Source organism: Phacochoerus africanus, chromosome 6, assembly GCF_016906955.1.
Source record: "Phacochoerus africanus isolate WHEZ1 chromosome 6, ROS_Pafr_v1, whole genome shotgun sequence".
NCBI classification, from domain to species: domain Eukaryota; kingdom Metazoa; phylum Chordata; class Mammalia; order Artiodactyla; family Suidae; genus Phacochoerus; species Phacochoerus africanus.
Window position 1 is genome coordinate 109,460,912 of NC_062549.1, and position 18,536 is coordinate 109,479,447.

Here is an 18,536-nt window from a genome sequence, read left to right on the forward strand (position 1 = left end):
TATGAACTGATTTTCCTTTTTATCACATTTGGAAACTAGATTGTATCCATTCACCCAATGATACTTAGGTCCTGGGTGTTTGGTTCCCACTCATGGGGCCAGAGAAAATCTGGTACAATTGCTGCCAGGGAGGATTTCAGTTACAAACATAATAATATCAACCAACACTATAAGCACCTACTGTATGCCAGAGATTGTTCCTGGTGTTTGTATTACTAAGAATTGTTTGTTTGCAAGTGACTAAAACCATCTCTAACGAGCACAAATCAATACATTGGGAAAGTATGAAGAAGCTCACAGAATCAAAGAAAAGAATATAGGAGTGGCCTCTGAATGAAAGAAATTAAATATATCTTGGGAGAAAAAAGTCGGAGGGAGCTTAGGATAAATAAGCTCCAATTTTATTTTTTTATCCATGCATCATTCCACATAAGAATCCAAGTTCTGGGAGAAATACTTTGATTGGTGTAGTTGTGAACTTGAACCAGACTTGGGCATAGGGAGAGGACAGGGCACTTGGATTTAAATTTCCATCCAGACTGGCCACAAAATGAAATTCTAAAAGAATAAAGAGTGACTATTGAGCGACTGAAAGTTTGTCAGAGGGCTCTACTTCATTATTTTTTTAGCCTATAAAAATGATTATTACTGTCACTTCAACTTTGTAGGTGCCAAAATTGATTAAACAATCTTAAGCATTAGGTCCAGGATTCAGTGCCAAGACTAGAGTCCTTGAGAATGGAAATCTCCTGATATTTACACTGCCTTGCCGCCTTGTATTAAATTAAATAGGCTAGTTGGTGACCCAGGTTGAACCAGGCATATGCATCTTAAAATACTATTTAGCCCACGGGTGCGGCCCTAGAAAAGACGAAAAGACTAAAAAAAAAAAAAAAATTTACTATTTAGCTAGAAATTTTTTCTCAAAGTAGTTGTATCAATTTGTAGTATCAGCAGCAATTAAGGAGGCAAATTAGACTTTATTGTTTCTATGAACAGATGAGGAAATGGAGAATGAGAATTTACTGAAATTACACAGTAAAATGTGTAGCCAGAACTTAATCTCAGAACTACTGGCCCCTAGCCCAGTGTTATTTATTTGTTTGTTTATCTCTTTGCCAAACTCTATATTTCTACTAATGCAGCCATTATCTGTTTTTTTTTGTTTTTTTTTGTTTTTTTTGTTTTTTTTTGCCTTTTAGGGCTGCACCCATGGCATATGGAGGTTCCCAAGCTAGGAGTTGAATTGGAGCTGCAGCCACTGGCCCACACCACTGGTGCAGCCATTTGGAATCCAGGATCCAAGCCATGTCTTCGACCTACACCACAGCTCTCAACAAAGCCAGATCCTTAACCCACTGATCAAAGCCAGGGATCGAACCCCCATACTCATGGATCCTAGTCTGGTGTGTTAACCACTGAGCCACTAAGGGAACTCCGGAAGACTGTATTATCTCTTGCAACAACTTTATCACATTGTTGCTTCATATGGAGCCTGTTTCATAAAATGGACTCAAGTTAAATCTTACTCATATGTACTTGGGCAATTGATTTTTTTATAACTATGAATTTTCATTATACACAGCATTGTGTTTTATGTCATTTGTTTATAGTCAATGTCTCCTGCTAATAGGTAACCTCCTTGGAGGCAGGTACTATTTTAACCATCTCTGTATCTCTAGTGACTAGCACAGTTCCTGGCCTTTCAAGGAATTAGTCAACAAATGCATAATGTGAAATGATTTCAGTTTAATGTAAATGACTACCATAGCTAATAATTACCTGTTTGATTTTGTTTCATCTCTTGGACCAAGTTTCCATCTTATTAATATTTTCTGGAATTACTATTGCCATATATCACATTCAGTTAATTCTTCTGCTTTGTATCATCCAAAGATGAGACCACAAGTGAAGATAAGGAGTGCTATGACTTCTGCTCCACAGAAAGGTGACTTCTTTGAATCCAGGACAATTAATGGCCATCCAGAAAGCTAATACCGATTGGGAGAAACTTCTGTAGGATGCAGGTCTCATTTGCCTGAGGCCAACCAAGGAAAATGTTCATTCACAAGGAAAACCCCTGATGGGCACTTCACAGAGAACAGAAACTGTCATGTATATCCAGAGTTAATGTGTCAGTGGCTATTTTCCTTACTGATGAACATAAGCATTCTATGGAGTTGAATAAGACTATCGTTGGGAGATGTGGTACAACAGGCGAGAAATAACTACCTAATGACTACAACACTGTCTCACGTCAGATCCAGTGATCATAAAGCCAGTACTATCTCAGCGGGAAGAAAATTTCTCCTGTGTGGCCTACTAGGCTTTGGGAGTTACACTGGCAGATACTGGATGGTATAATTCAGTAGGATATTCTAGAAGGATAGTGACATTAGGAGACACTAGACTGGCCCCTGGCTCTCCCTGACTGCATCCTATTCCAGATCGGAGATGTGGCATCGTGGAGATTAGCAGAAAAATCCACTACCTGTGAGAGTTGCATCTAAGAACTTGGGGCAGGAGTTCCCGTCATGGCGCAGTGGTTAACAAATCCAACTAGGAACCATGAGGTTGCGGGTTCAATCCCTGCCCTTTGCTCAGTGGGTTGATGATCCGGCGTTGCTGTGAGCTGTGGTGTGGGTTGCAGACGCGGCTCAGATCCAGCATTGCTGTGGCTCTGGCTTAGACTGGCAGTTACAGCTCCGATTAGACCCCTAGCCTGGGAACCTCCATATGCTGCGGGAGCCGCCCAAGAAATGGCAAAAAAAAAAAAAAAAAAAAAGAACTTGGGTCAAATGAAGTGATGATTCTCCTGGGAGAATCTAGTGAAAGACAGTGAGTATGCATCACCACCCACCTGCCATGGTTTCAGATGTTTCCTTCCTACCTACCAAGGGATTTTTTTTTTCTTCTTCCATAAATATTCATGGCATTTTGTCCATCCCTGGGGCCATCACCTAGGTGGGAATCCTGCATCAGCTCTTCCCTGTTCCCATGGGACATGCAATAGTTGGAGCATTTCCTTTGTTCCAGCACCAGGGTAAGAATGACTGCTCAGTGCCACATAGCAAAGTTTTGGGCCCAGATCAGGGTAGAGGTAATGGGCACAGCTGCAGGTGGGTCAATCATCAATATCCAGGTAGAGCTGGCAGTGACTCAGGTTAGTCCCCATGTATCCCTTAGCACAGAGTGCGGTCCTGATTTTACTGTGGCATAGAGTCGTGTTGGGGACATTAAAAGGGAAAGGTGTGGGAAGGGAGACCTGGACGGGGTCCCCAAATCACAGTTGTTCGGCACCAGAAAGCTTCCTGTCCTCAGATTCCTAGGTTCCAAACAGATGGCTGGGAACAGATGGACTGTATTCAGGACATTTATAGCACTGGGCAAGAAACCCAGCTAGCCTGCCATTTGGGAGTAGGTAGCAGGCTTAAGCAATTTGTCTTCACCTTGACTTCTCCACATTCCCTTGCTCCCCATCCTTTGTGGGTAATAAGAGACACGCAGAAGCCATTATATTAGGCGTGGATATTGTCCGTCTAATTGGGCTGCCATAACAAAATACCATAGACCAGATGACTTAAACAGCAGAAATTTATTTTCTCATAGTTCTGGAGGCCGCAAAGTCCAAGATCAAGGTTCTGACAGGGTTGAGTTTCAGACGAGAGGTGTCTTTCTAGCTGGCAGATAGCCACCTTCTGGTTGTTTCAATGAATAGTGGAGAGAAAGAGAGCCCCTTGGTGTCTCTCCCTCTTTTATAAGGACACCAAGTTCTATTGGATTAGGCTTCCACCCTGTGACCTCATTTAACCTTATTTATCTTCTTAAAGGCCCTATCTCCAATACAGTCACGTGGGGGTTAGAGCTTCAGCACATGTGATTTTGGAGATCACAGTTCTGCTCTTAGAAGACATTGCAATAATAAGTAGAATTATCGCTTTAATGCTTGATACATGTGGAGGTTATCTCCGCATGTATCAAGTATCCAGCATTGAAGCAAGTTCAAGCATTAAAGCAAGAGCCTCCAATTCATCAAGTCGGGAGGGCCGGGTTGTTTTTGACTCTGATGGTTCTCCAGTGCTACACCATTTGATCAGTCATCTTAGTTCCAATATTATAGGAATGGGTATGATTTTAAATTCCTTCAGTGGTATCCACAGAGGATACCTTCCAAGGCCCCGAAAGCTGCGGATATTACCAAATCCTATATATGCTACATCTTTTTCTTTATTTTTTTCTTTCTTGGTGATTTTTTAAAAAGATTTTTTATTTTTTTCATTATAGCTGGTTTACAGTGTTCCGTCAATTTTCTACTGTACAGCGAAGTGACTCTGTCATTCATATATATACACACATTCTTTTTCTCACATTATCCTCCATCATGCTCCATCATAAGTGACTAGACATAGTTCCCAGTGCTACACAGCAGGTACATCTTTTTCTTATACATGCATACCTACAATAAAGTTTAATTTATAAGTCAGACACAGTAAGATATTAACAACACTAACTAATAATAAAATAGAAGGTCATGGTAGATACTCCAAACCTCACAGCCAGCTTCCTGATCTAATTGTCAAGCAATTAAGAGTGATTGATCAAGCAGTTTGCAAATTAGGCATTCTGGAACTTTTTTTTTTTCCTTTTATGGTTACACCCACAGCATGTGAAAGTTCCTGGGCCAGGGATTGAATCTGAGCCACAGCTGCAACCCATACCACAGTTGTGGCAATGCCAGACCCTTTAACCCATTGCTCCAGGCCAAGGATCCAACCCAAGCCTCTGCAGCGATCAGAGGCAGTGCACTCAGATTTTTAACCCACTGTGCCACAGAGGGAACTCCTGGAACTGTTTTTTTTTTTATTGGCAGAAAACCCAGAGATTAGAGCAATAGCAGGTGAATGATCCTCCTGTGACCGTCTTGTTCTCAGGCAGCACACAGCAATCTAGTAAAGCACACATCTAGGTCTAAGAGAGAGACCCTGGGCCTTGGATGTCAGGGTTTTTTAGCCTCTTAATTTTTAAGGACCTGAGTTCCCATTGCGGCTCAATGGAAACAAATCCTTCTAGCTTCTGTGAAGATGTGGGTTCGACCCCTGGCCCCACTCAGTGGGTTAAGGATCCGGCATTGCTGTGAGCTGTGGTGTGGGACACAGACATGATTCAGATCTGGTGTGGCTGTGGCTGTGGCATAGGCTGGCAGCCACAGCTCTGATTCAACCCCTAGCCTGGGAACTTCCGTATGCCACAAGTGTGTTGCTGAAAAGAAAAAAAAGAATTTAAGGAGCAAAGTCTTCCCAGTGAGATTAGGGTATAGGATCCAATATCAGCATGGTGCTGCAGAACATTGACTTTCAGCTCTACCCACTATCTTAGCATTCATCATTTGGAACATTTGGCCTTCCGCTAGTACAATCTAACCCTTGGATTATAGCACTTCTACTTGGTGGAACCTTGGCTGAGGTCCTGCTCTACCACGTCCGCTCTCTGCCAAGATTGATTGCATTAACCCCCATGCTATAGCTCGTTTTTAGAAGCAGCAGGCCAAATTTCTCTCCAGGAAGTCAGCCTGTAGCATATCAGTTAAGTTAACCCTTCTCTCTCAAATTTCCAGGAGCATCCCTGATAGTAGGTCCAGAACCCAGACTGCCTAGTATAGGGGCCAGGAGGGCAGGGCCAGTGGTAGGAGCATGAGTTTCATGGTTGGATGGGTTTTTCAGGATAACGATGTCTCCATAGGCTGGGAATCCAATGATGAGCTTCTCAGCTGGGGCCCCATTGCCCTTCCAGTGCTTCTTGGTTTAACCTTGCAAAGGTAGCAGTTTAGCTAGAGACCCCACCCTACTGATGACCTAGTAATATGTATTAGCTAAGCTTTTTTTTGAGTGGTTGTTCCTGCTGTATAAAGTATTTGCAATGTGTTTCAGAGCATCATTGATATATCTCTGTTGAAGTGGTATGTATCCCAACAAATGTCTTTCAATAACATATCAGTATGTAGGCTTTAGATATAGCCTTCCCACTAAAAATGTATGCGAGAAGGACAAAGGGGGTTTTTTCATGATTTTTCTTGGTATGATCCATTGCCGAATGGCTGAAATCCTGTATGGCATACATACGCAAGAGATTATCATAGTAGAAAAAAGTCAAGACAGAAGGGGAAGAGATGAAGGAGGAGGTGGGAGACATGTTCTGTAATTTATGGGGAAAACATGAGTAAGGGTACTTAATCTTCTTTATTTAAAAAAAAGCACAGGTTGTTAATCTTGTTTCCTATCTAATAAAATTATCAGTACAGTATTAATTAATTGGTGAATTTTTAGTAAGTGGAAACTGGCTAATGACATAACAGGCTGATTTCTCATTTAAGAAAATTACTAAATTTATGATGCCTTTTGTCCCTGATCCTCCCTGTGATTTACAGCAGCATTCCTGGTCTGCCTTTGGGTCTGTGCGGGGACTCCACATGGTTGGTGATGCTGCCAGTGCCAGGTGGGTATTTGTAGAGAGAGCTCTTCTGTCCAGTGTAGCCACCCCCGCAACCCCAGGAACCTGGAGGTCATGAGTCACAATATGGATCTAGTCTAGGTGCCTGAAGTATGGTAAAGGATTTCTTTTTTGCTTTTTTATTTACTTAAACATGTCTTTCAACTTTACTTTTGGATATTTTCACTGAACACAGAATTGGGTTGACTTTTTTTTTTTTTTAGGGTTTAAAAGATATTCTATTATTTTTTGGCCTCTGATATTTATTTCCTTTTTTTTAATTTTTCTTTTTACAGTTACACCTGCGGCATATAGAAGTTGCCAGGCTAGGGGTCAAATCAGAGAGCAGCAGCTGCCAGCCAATGCCACAGCCACAGCAATGCAGGACCAAAGCCGCATCTGAGACCTACACCCCCAGCTTGTGGCAAGGCCAGATCCTTTAACCCAGGGATCGAACCCACATCCTCATGGATACTGGTCAGGTTCTTAACCTGCTGCACCACAAGGGGAACTCCCAAAGACATTTCTGATTACTTTCCACTCCTATGCAGGCAAAAGATGAGACTTCCCAAACCGCCTAAACAAGGTTCCTGAACAGCAGGCCGACTAAGAATGAGTGTCTCTTGCACAACTGATACACAGAGGAGTTATGGGACATGTTATCACTCACTGGGACAGCTGGGGGATCTCATAGCCAGACTGGATGTTGGAGATGCCAGCAGCTACCGCAGCGGTGACCATCAGCTTGGGTTTGTTGATCTCCTCGGCTTTCCGTCCGTGCATATTCCACACATGGGTAGAAGAAAATCCGTGGACATCAACTCAACGTTGACTTCCAGCACTACTCTGAGTTCAGTTAGTCTCTCCCATCCTTCGTTCCTCGCATCCTCCCTGGAATGGAGTCTCCAGATCCTTCCTCTCCAACTGAGGTTGTAGGAGCTAGGCTTTCTATATGGCCTCAGTTTTCTTGCATGAGAAACTGGTTGTCTGCTTTCCAGTCAAGATCACATATGCACCAGTTCACCTGCACCAGGACGGGGAAGAGACGCTTATCCTGAGGAGCGCTTGTGAGAGCTAGGGTTCTTCCAAACTCCTATTGGTGCAGGAATTTGGTGCCTAAGGCGATAGGAGTCTGGGGGTTCTCAGTAGTGGAAACGGTGGCAGCCAACAGCCCAAAGAAGGCAGGGTGAGGCCTTGGTCATCCCAGCAAGCTTGTCGTGAAATCAGTGTAGAAAATCATCTTGAAAAGTTCCTGGAGCGGCTCCGAAATCCCAGCTGCCAACAGCCGGAAGAGTTTTCACATGACTCCTTTTGAGGGAAGAGAAGCAAAGAGTTGTGTCAGAACAAATGGAAAGAAAGATTAAGTTATTTCAGCCTCAGCTGTTGGAGTGATTGGGAGGCGAGGGAAGAGCTCATGCAGCCTCTCATGCTGGTTTTCTCCATTCTCACACTTCTGTCCTAAATAGTGAGAGTGGCTGGAGTCGGTGACCTAAGGTTGCTCTGTTTCAATGTCTCCCCGCATCTAATTACTCCCTTTGGAGTAAAGCCCCCAACTCAGGACACCACTGTGTCATCATTGCCAGCTTTGGGGCCCTTCCAAGTGCAAGAATTGTTTTCATCTGAGCCCATCAGTACCCAGACTTTCCCAAATTTCCCTTGGCGACAGAGCCATATTTCAAATGACAAGCACCTCCTGTGAGCCAGCAATTTCCCTTATGTGAGAGTCATCACTGTGCTGGAAATAATAAGAAAGCTCAGAAAGTATCTGTGTGCTACTTGTTTGCCTGTTTGGAATTTCAGCCTGGAGGTGGCTGCGGAAGCTTTTTTTCAAACTGTTCTTGAAGGTGAAAAGATTTTGTATCTCAGCGCTTTCATCACTTACTTGTTTTTCAGTTCAAGCAGAGTTTGGCAGAGAGTTACATCCTTTCATTTAATGGTGCCATCTCATTTCCCACATCTCTCAGCAATGGCATAAGTTGGGTGAGTACAGAGGAAGGGGTCATGCCAGGCTTGAAGTGCCCCGGGCCTGGCTGGTGCCAGGAGAAGTAGCATGTCAGCTGGTGGGCAGAACCTATCACCCAGAAAAAAAGCATGAGAAACTATGACAGAGAAAGCTCCCTGGGGAGTCACAGATAGCTCAAGAAACCACAGATTTCCAAATAACTTTCCTGTTTCAGTCTCAAAGGATAAGGGGAGGATCCGCCTGACACCCTTGTGTATTACAGCAAACCTGTGATTAGCTGGTACTTCAGGGCCCCGAGGAATCTCTTAGGGGTAGCTCTGTCCCTCCAAGAGAGAATGTAAAACCTTCTAAATCAGAGCTCTTTGCTGACATGAAGCCTATAAAGCTGGAAAACTCTGAAATGTGTTCTCGTCGCTTCTACATGCTAATTACTAATGCTTACTCAGCACTTGTTAGGTACCAAGCACTGCTCTGAGTAATTTAGTTAAATTCACTCATTAATGCTCACTAAAATGCTATGATATGAGTTCCCATTGTGGGGCAGCGGAAATGAACCTGACTAGTATCTATGAGGACGCAGCTTTGATCCCTGGCCTCGCTCAGTGGGTTAAGGATCTGGCGTTACTGTGAGCTGTGATGTAGGTCCCAGGTGAGGCTCGGATCTGGCGTTGCTGTGGCTGTGGTGCAGGCCGGTGGCTACAGCTCCATTTGACCCCCAGCCTGGGAACCTCCATGGGCTGTGGGTGTGGCCCTAAAAAGACCAAAAAAAAAAAAGGCAAAAAATTAAAAAAAATATGAAACCTTATGACAGATATTATTATTATTCCCATTTTACTCCTTTGGAAACTGAAACAGAAAGGATAATAATATATGTCTATTTCACATCTGTATCTGTCTCTCTGTGCAAAAATTTCGCCCGGGGGGAAATGAACTATCCAGTAGGAGGCAAGAGCCCTGGCTTCAGGTTTCGATTCTGCTGTGAACTCCGTGTATTTCCTGGGACAGGTTCTATGACTCCTCTCTGCCTCAGGTAACTGCTCTGTGAGATGGTGTGTGCACACCGTCCCCGTCCACCTCTCAGAGAAGAGCCATTTTAAAGCCTCAGTAAGACGACAGATTTGAAGACACTTTAACACCCGTGCAGACGCCTTGCATGCTATTTTTACTGTTAACATTTCTTTATTTGTATTTGTATTTTTAAACCTTTTTTTTTTTTTTTTTTTTTTGCCCTTAAGGGCTGCACCCACAGTCCATGGAAGTTCCCAGGTTAGGGGTCAAATTGTAGCTGCCGCTGCTGACCTGCACTACAGCCACAGCAACACAGGATCCGAGCTGCATCTGTGACCCACACCACAGCTCATGGCAATGCCAGATCCTTAACCCACTGAGCGAGGCCAGGGATGGAACCCGCAACCTCATGGTTTCTAGTCGGATTCATTTCCGCTGCACCACAATGGGAACTCCTAAACCATTTTTTAAAAATTTAAAAAATCTTACCGGCGAATAGTTGATTTACAGTATTGTATTAGTTTCTGGTGCAGAGCAAGGTGAATCAGTCATACATATAAATAGATCCATTCTTTTCTCCCATGTAGACTATTACAAACTGTTGAATAGATTTCCCTGTGCCATGCACTAATTTCTCATTAATCAACTATTTTATGTGGTGTGTATGTGTTATTCCCACCTGCCCAATTCCTTTCTCCCCACAACAGTTTCAGCCATGGCAACCGTAAGATCAGTTTTGAAATCTGTGAGTTTGTTTCTGTTTCATAAATAAGTTCTTCTGTATCATTATTTTTAACCATTTTTAAATTGAAGTATAGTTAATTTACAATGCTATGGTAGTTTCGGTATAGAGCTAAGCGATTCAGTTATATATATATTTATATATATACACACACACATGTGTATATGTGTATATATAGACATATATATAATTCTTTTTTGGGTTCTTTTCCATTCTTTTCCATGGGTTATCATGAGATATTGAATACAGTTCCTTGTGCTATACAGTAGATCCTTGTTTATCTCTTTTTATATATGGTCATGTGGATATGTTACCATTTATTTTTAAGACCACTATCTAGTCAGTTTCAGCTTTAGGATCTTGAGACCAATGATCCCAATCCTTCAAATGTGGCTAGGGAATTTCAAACTCGCTTTAAAAGTTAATTAAGGAGTTCCCGTCGTGGCGCAGTGGTTAACGAATCCGACTAGGAACCATGAGGTGGCAGGTTCGATCCCTGCCCTTGCTCAGTGGGTTAACGATCTGGCGTTGCCGTGAGCTGTGGTGTAGGTTGCAGACGCGGCTTGGATCCCGCGTTGCTGTGGCTCTGGTGTAGGCCAGTGGCTACAGCTCCGATTGGACCCTTAGCCTGAGAACCTCCATATGCCGCAGGAGCGGCCCAAGAAATAGCAACAACAACAACAACAACAACAACAAAAGACAAAAAAAATAAAAATAATAAAAAAAAGTTAATTAATATTCTTTGCTTGAAGTAGAAGGACAGAGAGTCATGCCGAGTTTCTGGATTATGAAGAAACAAAAAAAGGAACGCCGCGGTGGTGTCACCCCCAAGGAAGACATACTCATCGCAGCTGTCAGCACGAGGAGCAGAGCTTAAGGCAACAGAGAGCAGCTGGAGGAACACATCTGCGAACAGAGGGGCCTTTGTGATCTAGTGCTTCGCCTGCGGTAGGACACTTTTCCTATCTTTTACTCCTGGAGTCCTTTTAATACTCTCGGTATAGACTCCCAGCTTCTCCTGGAAGCCCACTCCCCTCTGCTCCCACTCATGAGATCACTAAAGAGCCATAGGCTTGATGAAGTGAGGGAGACAGCAGGGCAGAGAGACACCTGTCACCAGGGAAGGAACTTTGTCCCTGTGCTTTTGCCAAAAGCGATCAACTCAGGCAATTTAGTTTGAATTTGAAGGTTAAAAAAAAAAGTTTTCAAGCTGCAAAAACAAAACAAAACAAAAAAACAAAACAAAAACAAATCAAAACCAAACCACCAAAAGCAAAAACAAAAAGCAAAATAACCAAGAGGAAGAAAATGGCTCACAGGCACAGCGTTCCCGTGGTTCCTTACCAGTGAGAAGGATGAGCCGGGTCAGTTGCCTCAGTGTAGAGGCTCCCTTGACCCACCTTCCTTTCTTAGCTTCATCCTCTTCGCTGGTGACCTACCAGATTCTCCTTTATCATGACTGCCTCTAAAGCAAATGTTGACCTTGGCAGTGCTAACAAAGCCCAGACTCGTTTAAGAACCTGTTATTGACAGTGAAACCCCACTATCCTATTTCACTTTACAAGAAGCAAAGATTGGGCTCCTGGCCCAGGAACCGTATGAATAAGCTCCATTGATGGAGGAGCTTACATCATTCAAGATGGTTTATGTCCATGGGGCTCTACTCTGGATAGCGAAGCAACGAATTGGCTATGTCCTATTCTCTTTGACAGGCAGAAGCATGAACCAACGTTGCATTCATCTGTTGTTTGCATTCATTTGTTCCTTGTAAGAACAAATGTTCCTCCTTAAGCAAAGGCATAGAGAGGAGGAACCTGCTCTGGTTTTTTGCACTCAAATTCTCACGTCTTTTCTCCTATTCCCTTTCTTGTTCTTATTCCTCCTACTTTGTCCCAAACGTCTACCCCTCAAATGGCCCTACTGAGGTTGCACTCTGCTCAGGCTCCTTCCCATTGTGACGCTTCCCCAGGTTCAGCCTGCCTCAGCAGCCCCCAGCATAACTTGTGTCCCCACCAGCCCCTGAGCCTCGTGGGTGACCCTTCCCATGTGGTTATTCCCCCAGGACAGCACCTTTTCCTGTGGTCCATATTTCTGTGACTGTTTCCCATGTTCGGGTCACCAAGGCTCTCAGCACAATATCATTTTTTCAATCATCTCTCTACTCGTCACCACACTTTGGTTACTAAGCTCCATGGTCCTCCCCTCCTTGGGCCCAGAGTGTCCCCTCTTCTCAGGACCCTCCATTCCACTCCCACCACCACTGCTCTCAGAGCTCCTCATCTGCGACAGCTTACAGGCACACCTCAGAAACATTGTGGGTTCAGTTCCAGACCACGGCAACGAAGCAAATGCTGCAATACAGCAAGTTAACATTTTTTTTTTTTTGGTTTCCCAGTGCATATAAAAGTTATGTTTATACTATGCTATAATCTGTCAAGTGTGTAATAACATTATGTCTGGAAAAAAATGTACATACCTTAATTTGAAAATATTTCATTTTTCAGGAGTTGCTGTCATGGATCGGCAGTTAATGAATCTATTACCTGTGAGGACTCAGGTTTGATCCCTGGCCTTTCACAGTGGGTTAAGGATCTGGTGTTGCCCTGAGCTGTGGTGTAGGCCAGCAGACATGGCTCAGATCCCACGTTGCTGTGGCTGTGGCGTGGCCAGCAGCTACAGCTCCGATTAGATCCCTGGGAACCTCCATGTGTCTCGGATGTGGCCCTAAAAAGGACCAAAAAAAAAAAAAAAAAAAAGCAAACCATCATCTAAGCCTTCGGAGGATTGTAATCATTTTGCTCATGGGGAGTCTCGCCTCGAAATTGATGGCTGCTTACTGATCAGAGTGGTGGTTGCTGAAATTTTCTTAAAATAAGAAGTTTGCTGCACCGACTGACTTTACCTTTCATGAATGATTTTTCTGTAGGATGCAACACTGTTTAATAGCATTTTAACCACAGCAGAACCTCTTTCAAAAATGGAGTCATTCCTCTCAAACTTTGTGACTGCTTTATCAGTGAAGTTTATGTAAAACTCTAAGTCCTTTCTTGTCACTTCAACAATCCTCACAGCATCCTCATCAAGGGTAGATTCCATCTCAAGAAACCACTTTCTTCGCTCGTCTGTGAGAAGCAACTGCCCATCCATTCAAGTTCTATCATGAGACTGCAGCAATGCAGTCGCATCTTCAGGCTTCAATTTTTTTGTTTGTTTTTTTTTTAATGGCTGCACCTGTGGCATATGGTGGTTCCCAGGTTAAACTGGAGCTGCAGCTGCTGGTCTGTGCCACAGCCACAGCAACATCGGATCCAAGCTGCCTCTGTGATCTACCATGCAGCTTGCATCAACGGCAGATCCTTAACCCACTGAGGAAGGCCAGAGATCAAACCCACAGCCTCACAGACACTCTGTTGCATACCTAACCCACTGAGCCACAGTGGGAACTCCAGGTGCCACTTCTCCAGTTCCCCAGTTCCAGTTCTCTTGTTAGTTCCACCACATCTACAGTTACTTCCTTCACTGAAGTCTTGAACCCCTCAAAGTCATCCATGAAGGTTGAAATCAACATCTTCCAAACTCCTGTTAATGTTCCTATTTTGACTTCTTCCCATGAATCACGAATGCTCTTAATGCATCTAGAATGTTGAAACATTTTCAGAAGGTTTTCTGTTTATTAACTCAGATCCATCAGAAGAATCAAAGTCTATGGCAACTATAACTTTTAAATGTTTCTTTTCTTTTTTTTTTTTTTAACAAATCTGTTGCTTCCTATAGTCATCTTCATTAATTATCTTAGAGCTTCTGGATCTTGCTGCTTATTCTTTGCATTTTTATGCCACAGAGATTGCTTCTTTCCTTAAATCTCACCAACCAACCTCTACTAGCTTCACATTTTTCTTTTGCAGCTTCCTCACCTCGCTCAGCATTCATAGCATTGAAGAGAGTTAGGGTCTTGCTCTGGACTAGGCTTTTCTTTAAAGAAACGTGGCTGATTTGGTCTTCTATCCAGAGCACTAAAACATTCTTCGTCTCCATCCAGATGACTAAAACATTTTGCTTTCTTAGCATTAGTGTCTTCACTGGAGTAGGAGTAGTGATTTTAATTTCCTTCAAGAACTTTCCCCTTACATCCACAACTTGGCTAACAGTTTGCTGCCAGAGGCCTAGATTTCAGCCCTATCTCAGCTTTCAACAGGCCTTCCTCCCTGAGCTTAAAGGTTTCTAGCTTTTGATGTAAAGTGAGAAACTCTTCCTTTCCCCTGAACACGGAGAGGCCATTGTAGGGCTATTGACCTGCTTCATTTCCAACCTGGGCTGGTTCACCCCTCCGACAACCCGTTGGTCTCCACCTCCTGGGAGGTCATCACACTGATGTCAGACTTAGTGCAGACACCCAGTGGACATAGACCTCCCGCCTCAGGCTTCCAAGTGTCTGGGACTGCAGGCACATGCCATCATGACCAGCCATTGGAGGGTTGGTAATTGGCCTAACTTCGATATCGTTGTGTCTCAGGACATAGGGAGGCCTGAGAAGAGGGTGAGAGATGGGAGAATAGCCAGTGGGTGGAGTCGTCAGAACACATATACTTAACGATGAAGTTCACTGTCTTATATGGGTGCAGTTCATGGCACTCCAAAACAATTACAATAGTGCCTTCAAAAATCACGGATCACAGGTTACCATAACAAATATAATCATGAAAATTTTTGAAATATCGGGAGAATTTTCATATGTAAGACAGAGACGCAGTCTCGAATCTGTTGGGAAAATGGTGCTGATAGACTTAATACAGGGTTGCCACAAACCTTCAATTTGTAAAAAAAAAAAAAAAGAAAAGAAAAGAAGAGAAATATCTGCAAAATGAAATGCAGCAAAGTGCAATAAAATGAGGTGTGTTTGCACTGTAGCTTCATTTTCCTTTTAAATGTAGTCTATGTATATAGGCCTCAATTCCCTGGACTTTAATGGCTCCCATTACCTTATAAAGAGTCCTTTACTGATCATCAAGCCGCCACAGTCTGGCCTCAACTCAGCTTTCCAGCCTTGCCTCCTGCTAGCCCCTCACTGTACATCTTGCATAGTAAATCATATTCTTCTCATGACCTCACCCAGTCTCATCTCCATGCTTTTTCTGAAGTCACTCCCTCTGCCTAGAATATAGAATGTATTCCTCCTGTACCCACGGCCATCGCTAAAGGTCCGGCTCAAATGCTTTCCACATGAACGTTCCCCAAAAGCATCATGACCAGAAGTGAGTACCTTCTTCATCTCTGCTCCCTGGCATTCTGTTTGCACCATTCAGATAATGCTTTTTTTTATGGGCCACTGGGGAAGACGTGTGGAACTAGTCAAGGGCCACGCTGATTTAGGATTCAGTCCTTTCTGCCACTTCCTAGATGTGGGAAATTAGGAAAGTTCCCCAATCTCAGTTTCCTATTTGCAAAAGTGGGATACAAATGCCTACTTTTCAAGGCACTTCTCAGCTTTAAACAAAATATATGTCAAAATCAAGTGCACAGTCCGCACTGCACAAGTGATAATGGCTACTGTAGAATATGGCACATGTGCCTTATGGCCCCTGCTTGACTTAATGCTACTTAAGAACACGAGCCAAACCAATACAGATTCCCATATCACACTTACAATCTACTTCGTACGCAAAATAGGCCCACAGATAAACATTCACCGAACACCAAATGAGTTCATTTTAATAAGTGCAACCTTGTGAGTATTTTATATACAAGAACTAGCTGGTACAAGGGCATACTCTGAGGCAGGGATGGTCTGATCTCTTTCAAGTCACGCCTTACAAAAGGCTGTCTAGACACACTGCTTGCCTTTGTCAAGCACGAGGAATTGCAGGATGGATTTTAGTTGAGCCTTTTTGGAGTTTGAGAAGGGTTGCTGTAAAATCTGTAGCCATCAGAGTGAGCTACCATGCATACAAGTACACCTGGATGAAGGTTAACTGTGGTTTCTCTCTTGTATTCTCTCTTGGTTTCTCTCTTGTATTCTCTCTTGTATTCCAGCCCTTCCAGAACAACATTTGTTCCTCCTGTGTCTCCCTAGCTACGTTCCAGAATGCTCAAAGCATTCCACTCCCTTAAGAGTCAAACAGGTGCTCTGAGGAATACCAGCAGGGTAGCATATGGAGTGCTTTGCTGGTTCCTGTGGGTCTGGACTCAGTCCTACTTCTGATGTGTTTGAGATTCCCAATCTGTAGAATGACGCTGAAGTCCTGACCCTGTTCTTACTCTGGGGTGAGCTCGAGAAAGGTCACAATCATCTGTGCTAGCTCAGCTGGCTTCTTTGAAAGTCTCCCAACCCTATGTTGCACTCTTGGAAAGCCTTAAAGGGCTATTGATGCTCCTTTATTCTGGCCTCTCTTTCAACGGTCAGGGCAGCCCCCAGCCCGATGATTCTAGGAAGTGCTGCCCACGCCCTGCAAAGGACTGGAAGGGCCAGGATTACAGTAGCGATGGGGGCAGGGTGAGGGAGGAGGGTGAAGGGCAGAGTCCAAGGTGTAATGGATGAGAAGTTGTCCCGGACTTGGAATGCGGAGATGCCTAGTGCGAACTCTGCCACTGACACGCCGAAGGCCTTGGGAAAGTCACTTCATCTCTCTGGCTTCCTATCTCATGTATTTGGAGTAAATGTTTTCAGTGGGCCCTTCCAGAAGCAGATTAACATGGTCTCACTCTGTCCCTCTTCCTCCTGCGACTCCACACCTGATGCTAAAATATCTAACCGCCCTTTTGAACAGCATCGATGTCCAGATTCTCAAATTTCCTATGTATTCTTTGTTGGAATTTGTTTCCTTTTCTTTCTTTTTTTAAAAGCTAACGTGTGGTTGATTTACAATGTTGTGCCAATTTCTGCTCTACAGCAAGGTGACTCTTTGCTAGAATTGATCTGCCTGCAAACTAGTCCACAGTCTGAAGATTTTCCTTCCTTGCTTCCCCTTTCGCCACTGGTATTCTCTTCAGTGGAAAGAGAACACAATGTAAAAGAGGCAGGTCAAAATAGACTGTAGGTTTAGCTCTTTCTCTTCCGTGAGGCAGCCAATCAGAAGATGTAGAGATGCGGGTCCTTGTGAGGTCCTGCTGGGATTTTTGCTCTTGCGGTTGAGCCCAGTAACACCACTGAGAATGTCACAGCCAAAATTCAAGACAAGGAGGGCATCCTGCCTAGCCAGCAACTTCTGATTTTGTGAGTGAGCAGCTGGAGGATGGCCGCTCTCACTCAGACACCCAGAAAAAAACAACATCCAGGAAAAAACCCACCCTGAACTTGGTGCTTCGCTTGCCAGGTGGCATTATTGAACCTTCCTTCTGCCAGCTCACCGGAAATACAAGTTCGACAAGACAGTCTGTCTCAAGCAGCACCCTCATGCTGTCAAATATTACTAACCATGCCAACAACCTGCACCCCAACAAGAAGGTCAAATACTTCTCCTCTTGCCTTACAGAGAGGTCTCCTGCACCAGCCCCGTAGCCCTGGGCTCTCAGTAAAGTTTTCCTTTAGTTGACAGGAGCAGTAAAACAAAAACAAGACAGATTGCAAATTTAAAGTTAAATATACCAGTGCAAAGTTAAATGTTAAATCTACAGTAAATGGGCTAAATATCTCCAGGTCTAAGCCAGAGATGGCCAATCTCTTTTCTTCTCTTATGTTCCTTATAAGAGACATACCACAAAGATACAGCGAGGTTGAAATAAAAGGATGGCAAAAGTATACCACGTAAAACACTAGTCAAAAGAAAGTTGGTGTAGCTATATTGATATCAGACAAAGCAGGCTTAAAGAGAAGAAGCATCCCTAGAGATAAAGAAGGGCGTTCTGTAATAAGAAGGGATTAATCCAATAAGAAGATATCAAAATTCAAAAGCTCTGTAATATATAAATTGACAAAACTGAATGGAGAAATGGAAAAGTTCACAGTCACGGTGGGAGATTTTTTTTTTTGTCTTTTGTCCTTTTAGGGCCCCACCTGCGGCATATGGAGGTTCCCAGGCTAGGGGTCCAATCGGAGCCACAGCTGCTGGCCTACACCACAGCCAGAGCAACACAAGATCCGAGCCACATCTGCAACCTACACGACAGCTCACGGCAACGTGAGGCCAGGGATCGAACCCACAACCTCACAGTTCCTAGTTGGATTCTTTTCCACTGCGCCACGATGGGAACTCCCATAGTGGGAGATTTTCAAGTACCTCTCCAGAGTAACAGAAAAAAAAGTCAGTAAGTGTGTAGATCTGAGCAGATGATTAATAAATTTGACCTAAACTGACATATACAAAACACTGTCTCCACAGTGGCACAATCCTGCTTTTCAAA

The 18,536-nt window shown here is 43.7% G+C and overlaps 2 long non-coding RNA genes across 3 annotated transcripts; one reads left to right on the top strand and one right to left on the bottom strand.

The window, feature by feature from the left end:
• The first annotated feature begins 5,234 nt into the window (after nucleotides 1–5,234).
• LOC125129859 (uncharacterized) lies at nucleotides 5,235–12,790 on the top strand. Of its 2 annotated transcripts, none has more exons than XR_007135584.1 (4): nucleotides 5,235–6,492; nucleotides 7,038–8,466; nucleotides 10,952–11,147; nucleotides 12,704–12,790. It is a non-coding gene; the product is annotated as an uncharacterized LOC125129859 (long non-coding RNA). The 2 variants fall into 2 exon arrangements; XR_007135585.1 differs by having other exon boundaries at nucleotides 10,955–11,147.
• LOC125129858 (uncharacterized) lies at nucleotides 7,731–11,651 on the bottom strand. The gene is made up of 3 exons (XR_007135583.1): nucleotides 11,544–11,651; nucleotides 8,369–8,557; nucleotides 7,731–7,794 (listed from the first exon to the last, which is right to left on the bottom strand). It is a non-coding gene; the product is annotated as an uncharacterized LOC125129858 (long non-coding RNA).
• Nucleotides 12,791–18,536: the final 5,746 nt, after the last annotated feature.